This window comes from Frieseomelitta varia, unplaced genomic scaffold, assembly GCF_011392965.1.
Source record: "Frieseomelitta varia isolate USP_RPSP 00005682 unplaced genomic scaffold, Fvar_1.2 scaffold_538, whole genome shotgun sequence".
NCBI lineage: Eukaryota > Metazoa > Arthropoda > Insecta > Hymenoptera > Apidae > Frieseomelitta > Frieseomelitta varia.
Genome location: NW_025110299.1, coordinates 1 through 14822, shown reverse-complemented (window position 1 = coordinate 14822; position 14822 = coordinate 1).

Here is a 14822-nt window from a genome sequence, read left to right as displayed (position 1 = left end):
TATGTATATATTATATTTTATTGATTTTATTTTACATGTGCCATATTTTTTTTCTGTGTTATCATTCTTCTTCCTGCATTTATATTTTATTAATTTTGTCTTGCATATTTATTATTTCACAGTCTTGATTCATACTTTATTACTTCGTGTTTCACTGTTATATTTCGTTAATACGTTAATACGTTAATGCCACATCAAATGATTTATTTATGGCAATTATTAGTTTTCAGATTTTTAATTCTTTCTTTTATTCTTGTTACAAAGAGTTAAATTCATTCATGCATGAAATCTGATGCAATTTAAAGATTCGTGTGTTCGTACTATACTAAATTTAGTTTAGTTACTTTCTTCTTTAATATTCGTATTCGTATTCGTGTCGTTTGTTACACTAATAATAAATGTAGTTCGATATTACTGTTCACGTCTGTGTTATTTATTACGTTACTTGTAGTTTAATTGTTTTCTTCTGTAATATTCCTGTCTGTCTTAGTATCATTTATTGTTAGTGTCATAAATGAACAAAAATTTCATCGAACTTTTTAAATGCACCATTCTCGGTGAAGTTCAACACCGCTTCATCTGAATATTTCCCCCCTCTCTCTCACCCCAAAAAAATCATCGACTTCTCGCTTGTACTACAACTTCAGCCGCACCCTGTATATAACAGTAAACAACATTCATTTATCCTACTACTTCCTTTTACGCGACACGCCCATAGGCCTAAACGCCGCCATAAATCAAAGAACACCGTCGCAATTCACGAGCTTACGAATGCTTTATCATAGACGAAAAAGGATTTGAATAACCGCTATCCTCTAACAACCTTCGATCCTCTAACAACGTTGCATAATTTGAAATTTACATGTGTATAATTCACGGGTATATTCATAATTTGTTGGAAATTTTATTTCTACGACGAAAGACGTACGAAACGACTTGTTTAAACAACAATTGTCATTTGAATCTAGAGCAAAATTGCATTAAATTACAGCAAATACAGCAAAATCTATTACAAAATTGCATTAAATTACATTTGAAGAAAAAGGATTAAATTAATTACATTTAAAGGAATATATCAAATGACTTGTTTATAACGGTTGTTAGTTACGTTTGAATCCTTCGCTGGATATAAATAATAATTATAAATAATTAATATATAATTAATTTTATTATAATAAATTTTACATGGAAACATAAAAGTTCTTATAATATAAATCTAATTATGTATTGTGAGAAAGTTAATGTGTGAGTTGTTCAGACTTGCACACACGTTCCCATAAATCTAGTTTTCTCTCCGGTTTAAAGGAAAAAACTAATTCACGATTTTTGTCAAGAAAGTAAAGTAGAAGCACGATTCTGAATAATATTAAACTGAATCATCGCCTTTTTAAATCCAAAATTATCGGAACAAACGTTTAAGAACTCTCAACGGAATATTTTTTTCACCATTATTATTATTATTATTATTATTATTATCATCATCTCCTATCTTATTCAACACAATGTTTAAATCAAACAACTATGAAAGAAGAATCTAAAGTACTAAATTTCAATTCTTAACGCGATACACATAACAAATCCAGTAACGAAACAGTCGCTGGCTGGCAGGCTAGCCAGCAATCTCGAGCGTTTCTCATCTCTCCCTCTGTTTCTCACAGAGCGTATCTCTCTGAGAGAGAGAAAGAGAGGAAAGTCGATCAACCCGTGGGGCAGGGATCGCGAGGAAATCAAAAAGCCACGTAACGAACAACGAAACCTGTAATTAACGCGCAGAGGGCTCCGAGGGCTCGCCATTATCGTTCAGCCACTAGCTAGACCGCTATTACTTCCTCTACCATCGCCTCTGTTTCCTTTACCGCGGGTCAAGGTCTTTCAGCGCACGCTACTATCGATGCAACGAGTTTAAAGACCCGCGGAGATCCAGGAAGCTGGTCGATGACGCGATACTGCAAGTCATGGTCGCGTGAAAAAGGCTGATACCACGCGTCGATCCACGCTCTCGTACTGTTACCGCTCGCGGGACACTCTGCAGTCGTTGACTCTCGTCGTAGTTCGCTTCACAGTTTCAGTCCAGAGATGTTCTGCGTTTTCAAATACATCGAACAAGTTTCCTCTTTTCGACGGCCAGGAGAATTTTCCAAATTCGAGTACTATAGTGCAGAAGATCTATCGACATCGGTTACACACTTCCAACGTAGATTGATTTCCTTACCTAAGGAGTGACCAAAAGAACTGAACGATATAAAACGAAAGTAACTTTCACAGACACATGATTTTTAATTTTTTATTATCTTATTTGGAAATATAATTAATGGATTTTTTTTTTTAATATTACGTGTGAAAAGCAATTGATTCATTCTTCAAATGATTAATGATGAATGTTTTCCTGATTTTTTCAAACCTTTCAGTTTTTCAGTGGCCATTCTGTAGGTTTTTTTTTTTATTTTAGACATTCGACGTATTTTATATTTTATGGACAATATAGAAATTCATATATACAGCGAGATATTAAATTTTCATCCAGTCACTAGTTTTATCTCTCAAACGAGAAATATAGCGTTGATCGTGTTTAATCTAAGTAGTAAAGTATTGCATAGATAATTCAGTAATAAAGTATAATTGATTTAGTTATTAGAGACTTCGAGAAAAATACATTTACGTTATTCAATATATTGAACAAATATATTAAAAAGTATGTGTTTAAAAATCTATTCAGTTTTAGAATAATGATCATTTTGAGGACTTAATGAAAAGCATCTTTCATTTTTAGGGCGACGTATCTAAAATTTCGTTCTCCGAAAGATATTTCAGCATTTGTCCAAACCAATGGAGTTTCCAGTTTGAAAAAAATTAGAAAATAATTACTTTGAACGCTTAGTATGAGATAATGAGAATGCTTGTAATTGTTTTATAAAAGTTCACACAAATAAAATAATTATTACATATTAAGTGGAAAATATGTTTCCAATTATATTATCACAATATATTGTAATTGTTAATATTAAATTATAGTATACATTATAATATATTGTAATAATTGTAATATACATTTTATTTGTCCAAAACAAAATGGAGCTTTTAATTTGAAAGAATTGGTACGATTATTTTGCTTGGTAATGGAACTTTTCTAATTATACAAATAAAGTAAAAAATATATATTAAAAGGAGAATATAATATATAATGTAATTACTAATTATTATATGATATAATTATAATATACTCTAGTAATTTCATTTCTCCAAAACAAAATAAAGCAAAGTACAATTACTTTGAAGGCTTAGTAGGTAATGGAACTCTGTAATTATCATTTTATACAAATGTAAAGATATGCGTTGAAAGAAAAATGTAATATATAATATTATATTAAACTTAATTATGTTATATTTTAAATATAATTATTTATATTATAAAATTACATTAAACTATAATTACATCATATATACAGTATAATATAATATATAATATAATCATACATATATATATATATATATATATATGTAATCATATGTATATATGTAATCTACATAACATGTATATATGTAATATTATATAGTTTTTACATCATAATATTCTCTTTTTAACTCAGATTTTCAAATGGGCGCGGATTTCTATAAAAATCCGCGGTCCAGTCAGCAACAATCCGATCGGAACGACGCTCACCGCGGGATAAATCAGCGATTTAGCCGGGAGGATTGCTTTTATGCACTCGCCAGAGGATGCAGGCATAACTCCGAACGCGTGACTAATGCATTGCGCAATTTCGCCCCCTCAGACATAAATAAATCAATAGAATAATAAAGGAAGCGAAAACGTTTTTACCGAGCGCGCGCATTACTCCGAGATACCTAGGTACCTGCCGTAAGTCAATGTTTCGAACGCCACAATAACCAATAGAGAGCGAGCAACCGAGTTGATTCCGCAGGATGGAGCAAAAGCTCCGTAAATGTTGGACAGAGAACAGAGCAAAATGCCAGAACCCACCTCCTTCATTTCCATCCTGGCGAAACAGCTCTCACGATCCCCCGCTGAACACGAGCACCAAGACCTACGCCAACGACTTCCTATCGAGTCGCTCCGGCCAATCCACAAATAGAATCTCATTATCGCGGCGAATTATATTATTAATTTTCCTAGGTAAATTCGTCGATTCGTAGCAGCAACGAACGAAAAAGAACTGCTGTGAAAGATAGGATATATGATCTCGTGCAGTTGTGATTATCCTCGATTACCCGAATTAGGTTACGATGGATGTTCGAGTTTCAATTTCGAAACGAATTTAGGTTAGATAGTTTAGGTTAGGTTTGATGGGATGGATTGGTAATTTATGTTAGGCTGGAATTGTCGAAATTCGAGTCACTTCGAGCAGGGCTCGATACTTGGAAATTTTAAGAAATAATCATCCATTGCAGGAAACTCTTCAGTCTTGATAGTCTAGGAAGAAATTAGCCCAAGTAGTAATCGCTGGATGATTCTTAATTACTTCAGGCGATAGATATATCTATACGACAGAATAGTAAAGAAACATTATGTGTCCTACGTAGTTTAATTTTCGAGTTGTAAACGATTAGAAATTCAATTCCACTTTGTGCTTCACGAATTACTACATTTTATCACGTCTTTAAGTCTTGTTCTTCATACTTAAAATATATCGTATTCTTCTAATTAGCCTTGAATTTATTTTGAATTAAATATTAAATATTTTATATTTTATTTTCAAATATTAAATATTAAATATTTTATTTTCAAATATTAAATATTAAATATTTTATTTTCAAATATTAAATATTAAATATTTTATTTTCAAATATTAAATATTAAATATTTTATTTTCAAATATTAAATATTAAATATTTTATTTTCAAATATTAAATATTAAATATTTTATTTTCAAATATTAAATATTTTATTTTTTCGCAAATTATGCACGCAGATTATTCGTCTCTGCTGAGTATTCAACAAACTTTAAACTGCGCCAAGAAATAGAAGTTTAATTCATATTATTACATGGATATACGTGCGATAGTTGTTAATAACTCTGTAACAAAGTTTGTTGACCAACTTTATGTAATATTCTTTCTTTCTTGATCACCATAGAATGTATGGAATTCTTATATATTATGCAAGAATCTATCGAATTTTCACAGGCTACAGCACGCATAGAATGTACCAAATACTGACATTACATTCTGTCTAGCAACGATTTTATTAATCCCCACTCTGCCCGGGCAATCGTTCTATTCTCATTAATAAATCTGTCGTGAGAATAAATATCGAGCAACAACTTAGAAATAATTACAAACTGCAAAAAAATTAAAGGATCGCACATACATATGTCTCATCATTTAATGTACACGCACGACGTATAAATACGTGCATATGTATGTTTAAAGGAATTCCCATCACTGACACCATAAAACCCCTCGAAACCCCACAAGAAGCACCCTGTGCGCGCAAATGCACCACGTGCAGCCCCCTATTGGCCCCCCTCCCCTCCCCTACCCTCCCCTCCCGTGAACCAAAGGTTAAATGGTTCGTTTAACCTTTCGTCGTCGTGGCTGTTGGCAATGGATCACGTGGACCAGGATGGTTCTTTTCATTGCCTGTTGGCTCGCCCGTCTCTGTTTAGTGGACCGAGTTGCTCGTGCAGCAGCAGCAGCAACAGCAGCAACAGCCGTATCATCAGCGCCTCGAACACGGCCTGGCATTAGCTCGCGTGGCTATAATACTGGAAGCGAGTCCGCGAAACCGGAAGCGATTAGTCAGATTACGTGATCGGAGGCACCGTTCGTAGCTGTGCCCCTCTCTCTCTCTCTCTCTCTCTCTCTCTCTCTCTCTCTCTCTCTCTCTCTTTCTCTCTCTTTCTTTAGTGTATGTACGTGCACGCGGCTACCGGTAGTCACGTATACACGCGGGCCCCATGGATACATCGTCGGCCTCGTCCTGGAAGTCGCGTCCCGGCGACTCGTTTCATTGGATTAAGTCAACTCGCTGGACCGGTAGCCGCGAGTTTGTTCACATGGGATGATGTTAGAACGGTGATGCGTTGTCGCGCGGCTCCTTTTGCTCCTTGACTCGTTCGGGAAACGATGCGATGGGACTTGGCCGGGTTTTGCGCGTGCGTAACATTACACTCTTGCACAGAAGTTTTCAGACATCGTTAGACAGATCTTTTTTCGTGGGGTGGAGGATACCTAAACCTGTGCTTTTTCTTTTTACGAAACAGGGACAAAGTTGTAAATTTTGTTGACCGCGGATTTCTGTGCATTTTCGAATCCTTCAGGAGCTTTAAGTGAGGAAACCTAAATGGAGTTTTGTTTCATCCGTATTTACGTATCATAATGAATACACTTGGGATTATATGTGAATTAAATTTAAAAGAGTTTAAATTATGTTTAAAAATATATAAAAATTTTATTTAAAATTATTATATATTTAAAAATTTAAAAGAAACTAGATATTAATAAATACGACAAACATTTAATTTCTAAATATATATATATTTTTTATTTTACAAAAAAATAATATATATTTAATATATTTAACATATTAATATATTTAGTATATTTAACATATTAATATATTTAATATATTTAATAATAGTAAATGATCTAAATATAATATATTTATAGATCATTTACTTTAGAGATAAAATTATTAAAATAAATTAATTGACCCTGATACAAAAGGTACAAAATAAATTTTACTTATTAATTTTTTTAAAAATTCATTGGGAGCGAATTTTTACAACTTTCAATTTTCCATGAACGTAACATTCACGAGGCATTCATGTATTTTGTGGTCGTTCATATGTTCTCTGAAACAATTTCTTCTCGTTTTCTATACAGAAGTGTTTAACTTTTACAACATTAGATTCTGTAAACTCAACTCTTCCTAGTTACCCAATAACTCATGACAATTTTGATTTTAACCACCCTCGATTTCGATAATTACTTTGTTGAAGTCGTCACTCACGCTGAATATTGCTTGATTGATTTACTTACAAGTACCTGTTTGATCAGAATTTAATCAGAAATGGAAATGAAACTAACCCAGTTTCTGATTAAACTCTGAACGAGATGAAAATTAGGTTTGAGTCGGGCTAGATTTTTCTCAGCTATATTGCAAAGAATATTCGTGCATGAAAGTTATCTCAGTTATTCCAATTAACATAATAAAGACAAATAAAATTCTCTTCTTTAACTCAGTTTTTACAATTATACAAAAATTTTAATTTCTATAAATTTGTTTCTTTGTTTCAGTGTGCTGAACTCGCTGAACAACAGAGTCTGCTTACTGGGTGAGTAAAAGTTTCATTTCCCAAATGCGATTAAACGGGAAAATATCACGAACAGACAACGTTTGTGAACTTCGAACACTTGTGTTATAAATACTCGCACGTACGTATGTACGAGCAGATAATAATTGATCGACGAAGATCGTTAATCGTTTGCGAAATCTCAACGCGCTTCGAACTTCTGTGCAACACTGTACACGCGGCCAGGTTGAGGTTGAAAGTTTTCGCGACACGGTGTGAGTAAGCGCGATGTAACACGATGTTTTTCAAGCGTGTGGCTCTGATCTAACACGATTAGCAGAATGAAAGGAAGTTAAGCGAACGTCCGGACGTTACGTGACGCGCGCGCTGTCGTAGAAAATTGAGAATCGGTTCGCGTTGGACGAGAGTCTCCTTTTTCTTTTTCCTCTCTTTCTCGTTTTACGTTGCAGCGCGGCAACAATTAGGGGTAAAAAGTTTAATGGCGGAAAATTGGGAAATAAAAGGGAACGAGTTACTGTTGCGGAGCTGGAAAGATGGTAGTCGACCGTGATTCTGGTTCATTAAATTCATAGATGCGTAAACACAAAAGATAAATATTTGTTATTAAAAATTAAAATTAATAACGATTAATGGTAGACTATTATCTGTTACTATTAATTACAATTGATGATAACAGTGTTACTAACAATTAAAATTATAATATAATACTGATAGTTATAATTAATATAAGTAACGTAGAGAGGTGAAGATTCTCAATCAAGAAATTCAACAAATTGTTACATTTAATTATCAACAATTGGATTCGACTTCAGATGTATGAGAGAATATGTAAGAGAAACAATAATCCTAAGTGGACAACTAGATCTACGAAAATTTCTCTATTCATTCCTCGACTTTATGTCTAGTAACTCACAAACTGTGAGAGACTAGAATATTTGAAGAATATTCTATGACAAAAGTTACAATTGAAATATTCATCAGTCACTTGTAACTTTTGATGATAATTACATAAATGACTGATAAATTCTATATTGTTTCGCAGACATAAAATTAGTGAATGATAACTGAAAAAATTTCCTACAAGTTCGCATGAAAGATAGTACTCTGCTTATCGTACAAAATTTTCGCCAACCTATTTAGTTTTGGTTTTTTCTTAGAAATTTTATAAAATCAATTTTACAGGATTTCAAGAAACTTCTTTCCATATTTGTTTTCGAGTAATTTCGTAGAGAGAAGTTGCAGCAGTTTCACTACACTTTAAATGAAAAGTTCTCCAAGAATAATAGACACAGATGGTACGACTTTCTCACACAAAGGCATAGATCGACAATTTGATTATTTAACTTTTAATTAAAATTAAAATTAAAATTAAAATTGAATCGTTCCTAATTTAAATTTAAATTAAAATTAAAAGAACTAACTTTCGTCCGAAAAAAATACTTTTCTATCAACGTAAAGTCGAGAAGCAGGAGAATCCTCAAGTATTATATTTTCACCCCTCTTGAAGTGAATTTCGTCAGGACGGAAAGACTGCATGATCTATAATATAAGCATATATCCCGAGGACTTCACAATTCCCTGAATTTCCCGGAGTTGAGAATCTTCCCTTCTCCGAGTATGTACTCTTGCTCTTGTAACATTCCGACTGCCATGTTTTCATCTCTTGACTATAGTTACGAGTCGCGTTAAGACAGGTGGCATGACCAGATGATTCACTGGATAACTGTAGTTCGAAACGAACTCTGATTGTGAATGATCGAGTATAACTGTGCCTGAATGAGAGCGGAAAGCAGCAACGGAGGAATATTGGGTAGCTAAGGATGACTGATTAGTCGGTTACTATAGGCGCGCGTGTGACTAGAGAATCATAGGTGGGAATGAGTGATTAGCTGGCGATTTCAGCTTGTCCAAAAATGTAGATTCGCGTTCCTTCCTTGATAATGTTCTCAGGCGGTTTTCTTTTCCTTTTTCTTTCTTTTTTTTTTCCTCGAGCCAGGGTGAAACGAATCTCATCGTTCATGCTTCCAGCAAGATATACGAGCTGAGAAACTTGGCTGCGAGAGACGTCGACGTGGTATAGGAAGAATTGTTAGACGTTGAGCGATAATAACGTAACGTGCTTTTACAGTGATTGCGTATTCTGGCGGCTGGTTCCCATCTTTGTATTTTCTCGATTATCCTTTGTTAAAAGTCTCATTGAAAAATGAGTTTTTCGCGTCGACGGGGGAGGAGAGGAACAACATAATAAGCATTTGACCTGTTTGTATCGTGAGATATGGAATAATCCGCGAACAGCGATTATGTACTATAAATTTTATTTTTATTGACGGTCAATATATTTATCGATATATGTTAACCTTCGATTTTTTGAAAATAAAATACGTAACCAAAAAATTTAGGGAATGCACAATCAAATATAAAATATGTATAACTATATATAAAATATTATAATTCTATTTATATATAATTATATATATTGTAATATATTTAATATAATATAATTTAATAGTAATAATATATTATAATTCTATTTATATATAATTATATATATTGTAATATATTATAATTTAATAGTAATAATATATTATAATTCTATTTATATATAATTATATATATTGTAATATATTATAATTTAATAGTAATAATATATTATAATTCTACTTATATATAATTATATATATTGTAATATATTATAATTTAATAGTAATAATATATTATAATTATATTTATTTGCTAATATTCCATAACAAATAGAACAACGAAAGTAGAAAATAATTTCTATTTTAGTTTATAAAATATCATAGAAAGTACTCTGGATACTCAGGTGCTGTATAATGCATCTCGTCTATTTTAAAATTTCTTATGTACAGCATGAAAGTCCGCAGGTCAATTATAATCAATCAATAAGTATTTGGTATATCGTTTTCGCTGTCTCACTTATTTCTTTCATTCACATTATTTAGAAAGAAATCCTTCCTTGGACATTTATACATTAAACGATAGTGTCAAACGTTTCAACTATAAGTATCTTCATCTTAATTTTTCGAACAGCAGTTTGTAGTTAAAACTTCGAAGCTTAATACATCGAGGCCACAGAGGGCCTCGCGGAATTCAAAATCCAAATAAAATTCGAGGAAAATTCGCCAGCGCCGGGCTGACTCGAAATATAAAATCCTACGTCACGCTGCACCTGATTCAGTTCTCTCATTTGACACTGTCCGACCGCAATGGCTTTCGTTTCCTTCTGCGGCCAAAGTGGCCACTTTGGTCGTCACATTGGCCGGTGTGGTGGCGTTCTCGAAAAGCAATCAGAGACGACCGCGAGATTACAGGGTGCCAGGTGCCAACCGGAGTGCAGTCTAGTGCTCCTGACCCGTTTCCCTCGATTGCCATCCTCCAAAGGGAATCTCTCTTTCGGTCAGCGAAACTCCGCTCCTGGTTCGTGACTCCCAGCTTTACCCGCGGCTGGCGTAACATTGTTACGTGTCATTTTCTAGAGGAATGCGCGTTCAACCGGCTCTGCCGTGCTGCAACGCTATTTTTTCATTCTCTTTCTCTTTCTTTTCTTCGTCTGATGATTGTTCTACAACTCGAGTGGCGAGCGGCGCTTCTCTCTCTGTCCCACATCTGGGAAACTGTTCATTACGGACGCGTGAAAACGACCGGTTTCAGGTGCGCCGGTCTTTACTTTTGCCTCGAAAGCAGCACCGATCCCGGAGTGTTGTCCCTTCGTTGCTACTTTCGCAATCTGTTCTTCTGTGTTCTCTCAGGGGATTCGCGAGAGAATTGTCGGATACTGGTGAACTTAATTCACCAGTGTGACGGGGAATCAAATTTAACCTTTCGATGGTCGAATGTTCGATGGAAATGGTTGTGTGTTATTTATTAAAACTGGAACTGCCGACGAGAAAGTATAATATTTGTACCGAAGGAATTAATGTGCGAGCTACAAGAAAAAATTAATGATAAAGATGACAAGCTTTCATTAATACGTTTTATTAAAAATCGAGTATCTAAAAGTACACTGTTATAAATATGTAATTTATAATTTCCGTGGGAAATTATAAATTAGTCATTCTGATCACTTTGGTATGTCGAGTGTTAATTAATGGGAGAGAAGGCATAAGCGTACGTACACGAGAAAAAAGTGAAAATAAAGAAACGACAGATTGGAGAAAAATAAGTGATATTTTATAAATATCACACTGATGATTGAATAGACTGCGGACTATTGAAGGTGCATGTGATATGCAAAAATATATCAAGTATCCAAAGTACAGTACAGTATTTATCATAACATTTAGTAGAAGAAAGAAATTTCTATTAAAATTCTATTTTCTCTTTTGAAGCTCCTAAGTAAAAAAATCTGAAAATTCTCTTGAAAATTCCGGGATCTATACTAGTTATAATTTTCGACAGGATAGTCGTAAAACATTTCAAATTACACAAGGTCATCGCATATTAATGAATGTTGAAATTTTACTGTATTTCTATTTCGTGAGTCATCAATAATTTTCGCTTAAATAGTTATAATTATAATTAATAACAGTAATAATTTCTATTATTATTATTTTAATTAAATGGTTAATCGAATAAAATCTATACTCTGTTCGTGCTTTGCTTGATAGTATATATATACCAATATATTATATATATTTATTATGTATATTTATTAAATATAATATAATATATACCAATATATTATATATATTTATTATGTATATTTATTAAATATAATATAATATATATAAATATATTATATATTATAAATATAATATATAATATATGGTATATTTATGTATATTTATATTATATATGACCAATTATATATTTGAAAAATACAAATGTGTGTTACTATCATATTTGTAAATGGAAACGTTTTCCTTAATCGTACTGTCACCTCTTATTTTTCATTATTGCTTGGAATTATTCACGATCTACCAATAAACTGAAATAATATAAAATAAAATAAAACAATAATATAATAAAATAAACATAATACAATACAAAGTAAAATGACAATATTCGTTCAAATTTCGCTCGGTAAAAGGCAGAAAACACGTGAAAATTCCATTCCCTCGTGAAAATCACGCGGAAATCCTCCGCGGAAAGAGGATGAATTATTTATAAATATTGGCCGGTGAATTATTACGATTCCGCGACGTGCGGCGTGGCTATTATAATAGAAACCCAGCCACGAGGGTAGTTATTTACGATCGAGAGGCCGTTGCGAGTGCCCGTAGGGGACTCGCGCGAAAGCACGTCATTCTTCGGGAACTGAACATTGAGAAACTCGTTCATGGCGTTGCGGGACGTGCACGTGACTCGACGTGACGCTTGCTACGCGCGAACGCCAAACGTAACTAGAAGGGAAGATGAATCTCTGATACGACGTGGCATCCTCGTGTTAATCCGTTGTTTCGCTGTTTCAGTAAATGTTTCGAAAGAACGAAATTCACTTCAGAAATGATCGATAAATTATTTGCAACGTCGTTAGATATATATATATATAAAAATTTGATTTCGCATTGAGCGAAATAAGTACAAATAGGAAGGGAAAGTGTCAGGATCTATCAAGCTCGATGACTTTCGTGGAAAGTGACTTTCTTCGCGGATGTTTGGCAAACAGTGTTGATTGATTAGCTTTCAAATAATGGCGAGGCCATTGCGGGAAGGAAGTAACACCGTGAAGTTTCTCACTAGCGAAAACAATCTGTCAGAACTTTCATCGGCATCGCCCACGAGAGTATCATAAATAATACCTCGATCGTTCTTTTCCTTCATCAGCTTATGTAATAGCACGCTGCGAGAGTTAGAAATGACGCGGATCCTTTGAAAAATGGACAAATCTTGAAAAATCAACGTTGATCTTGAAATTCGCGTTGAGGTATGAAGACGCAAGAAACAACGCTAACGACATATTTATTTAATTCGTTGTTTTTCTTTTTCCTCTTGAATCTAAAACATTTCGTTTACTTCTGCATCTTTACATTTTGTGTAAATGAATGAAGATTCGCAGACATAAATAATGGAATTTATAATAAATATTGAGATGAAATTATAGAAAAACACTTTGCTTTGAATATTTCATACAGTTTTTTTTATATCGCACGTACTTTGTGTATCTTTACGCTCGTCTCACGACGAAAGATATGTAATTAATAAATATAAATGTTTGAAAATCTGTGATATATTCGCCATAGAATCGTAACAAGTACTTCGCTTTGAATATTTTTCCGGACCTCCGTGCATTCTCTGTACTTTCGCGTACAAAATGCATAGAAATTTGCGTTCCACTCGGAATCGATCGTCATTCGCAGGAATAACGAAATTTGCAACAAATAATCGAAAGGAATCGCCGCAAGTGTTCCATTTTGGACAGGTTTTATTTTTATTTCGTGCACTTTTATACATCTGCATAAAAATCCGCTGCTATCCGTTTTCACGCGTAATAACAAAGACTCGGAGATAATGGAATAAAATTATCCTACACGGTATTCTACATCGCACTTGGCGTATCTTTCCATCTTTACACTTCCATCTCGTAAATACGTAAAAGTCTATTCGTAATAGAGACTTTTATCTGAGCGTAATGATAAAGGTGCCTCTCTATCGACGCGTACACGCTCGCCTTGAAAATTCTCAGCATCGCTGAGAAGAAAAAAGAAAAAAAAAAGAAAAAAAAAGAAGAGAAAAGAAAAATACACGCCCGAGCAAAAAAACGTCTTCGTACACGTACATACGTATATATATATATATATATATTTCGAACGAGATCGTATTCTTCGTTCGCGCGCGGCGGAAACAGCTTTTCAACCCGGAGCAGCACGCTCATTCCTCCTTCGAAATCCCTCTTGCGCGCGTTATGAATCTCTACAGCCAGTTGGCGATGGCCTGGCTTCTCTCTACATTGTATAATACAATATCTTGCAACACGTCTCATTTCCATACGGACGTTTCGAGTAATTCCGAAACAACGAGACAAGACTTGGAAACGTTTTACGTTTCCCTCGGCGAATCTGTTCGGGACACCGCGGGGAGGAAGAAACGCCGAAGAACGTGGCCGAAGCTTTCCCCTCCACCTCCCACCTCCTCTGCTCTGCTCTCTACCCTTTGAAATTGAACGAGCGCTGCGAACGTTCCACGGGATGATAGCGCACACCTACGTGTGCTGCATCGTGGAACAAAGAGAGGAAGAAGGCAGGGTGTCGTTTCTCACGGCGTCAACCGGAGTGATTCGACGATATCTTTAGAGCCGTCGCGATACCGACACGCCGTTGACCGGACACCGGGGGCCTTTTGTTTTATAGCATTGCATCGGGAATCCTGTAAATTATGACTCAGGTGAAACGAGGCGTCACGAAGTTCCTTACGGCCACTCAACGTCGCCGCGTTGACGAGCCTCTGCTCTCCCTGGGGTTCAACAACCCTTGTGCCGTATACAGGGTGGCACGGATCGGATAAGATGGAGTTAAATGCGTGAATTACGTGACATTTTACAGTTTCTGTTTTATTTTATTATATTCTATTTTTTTTTTTTTTTTT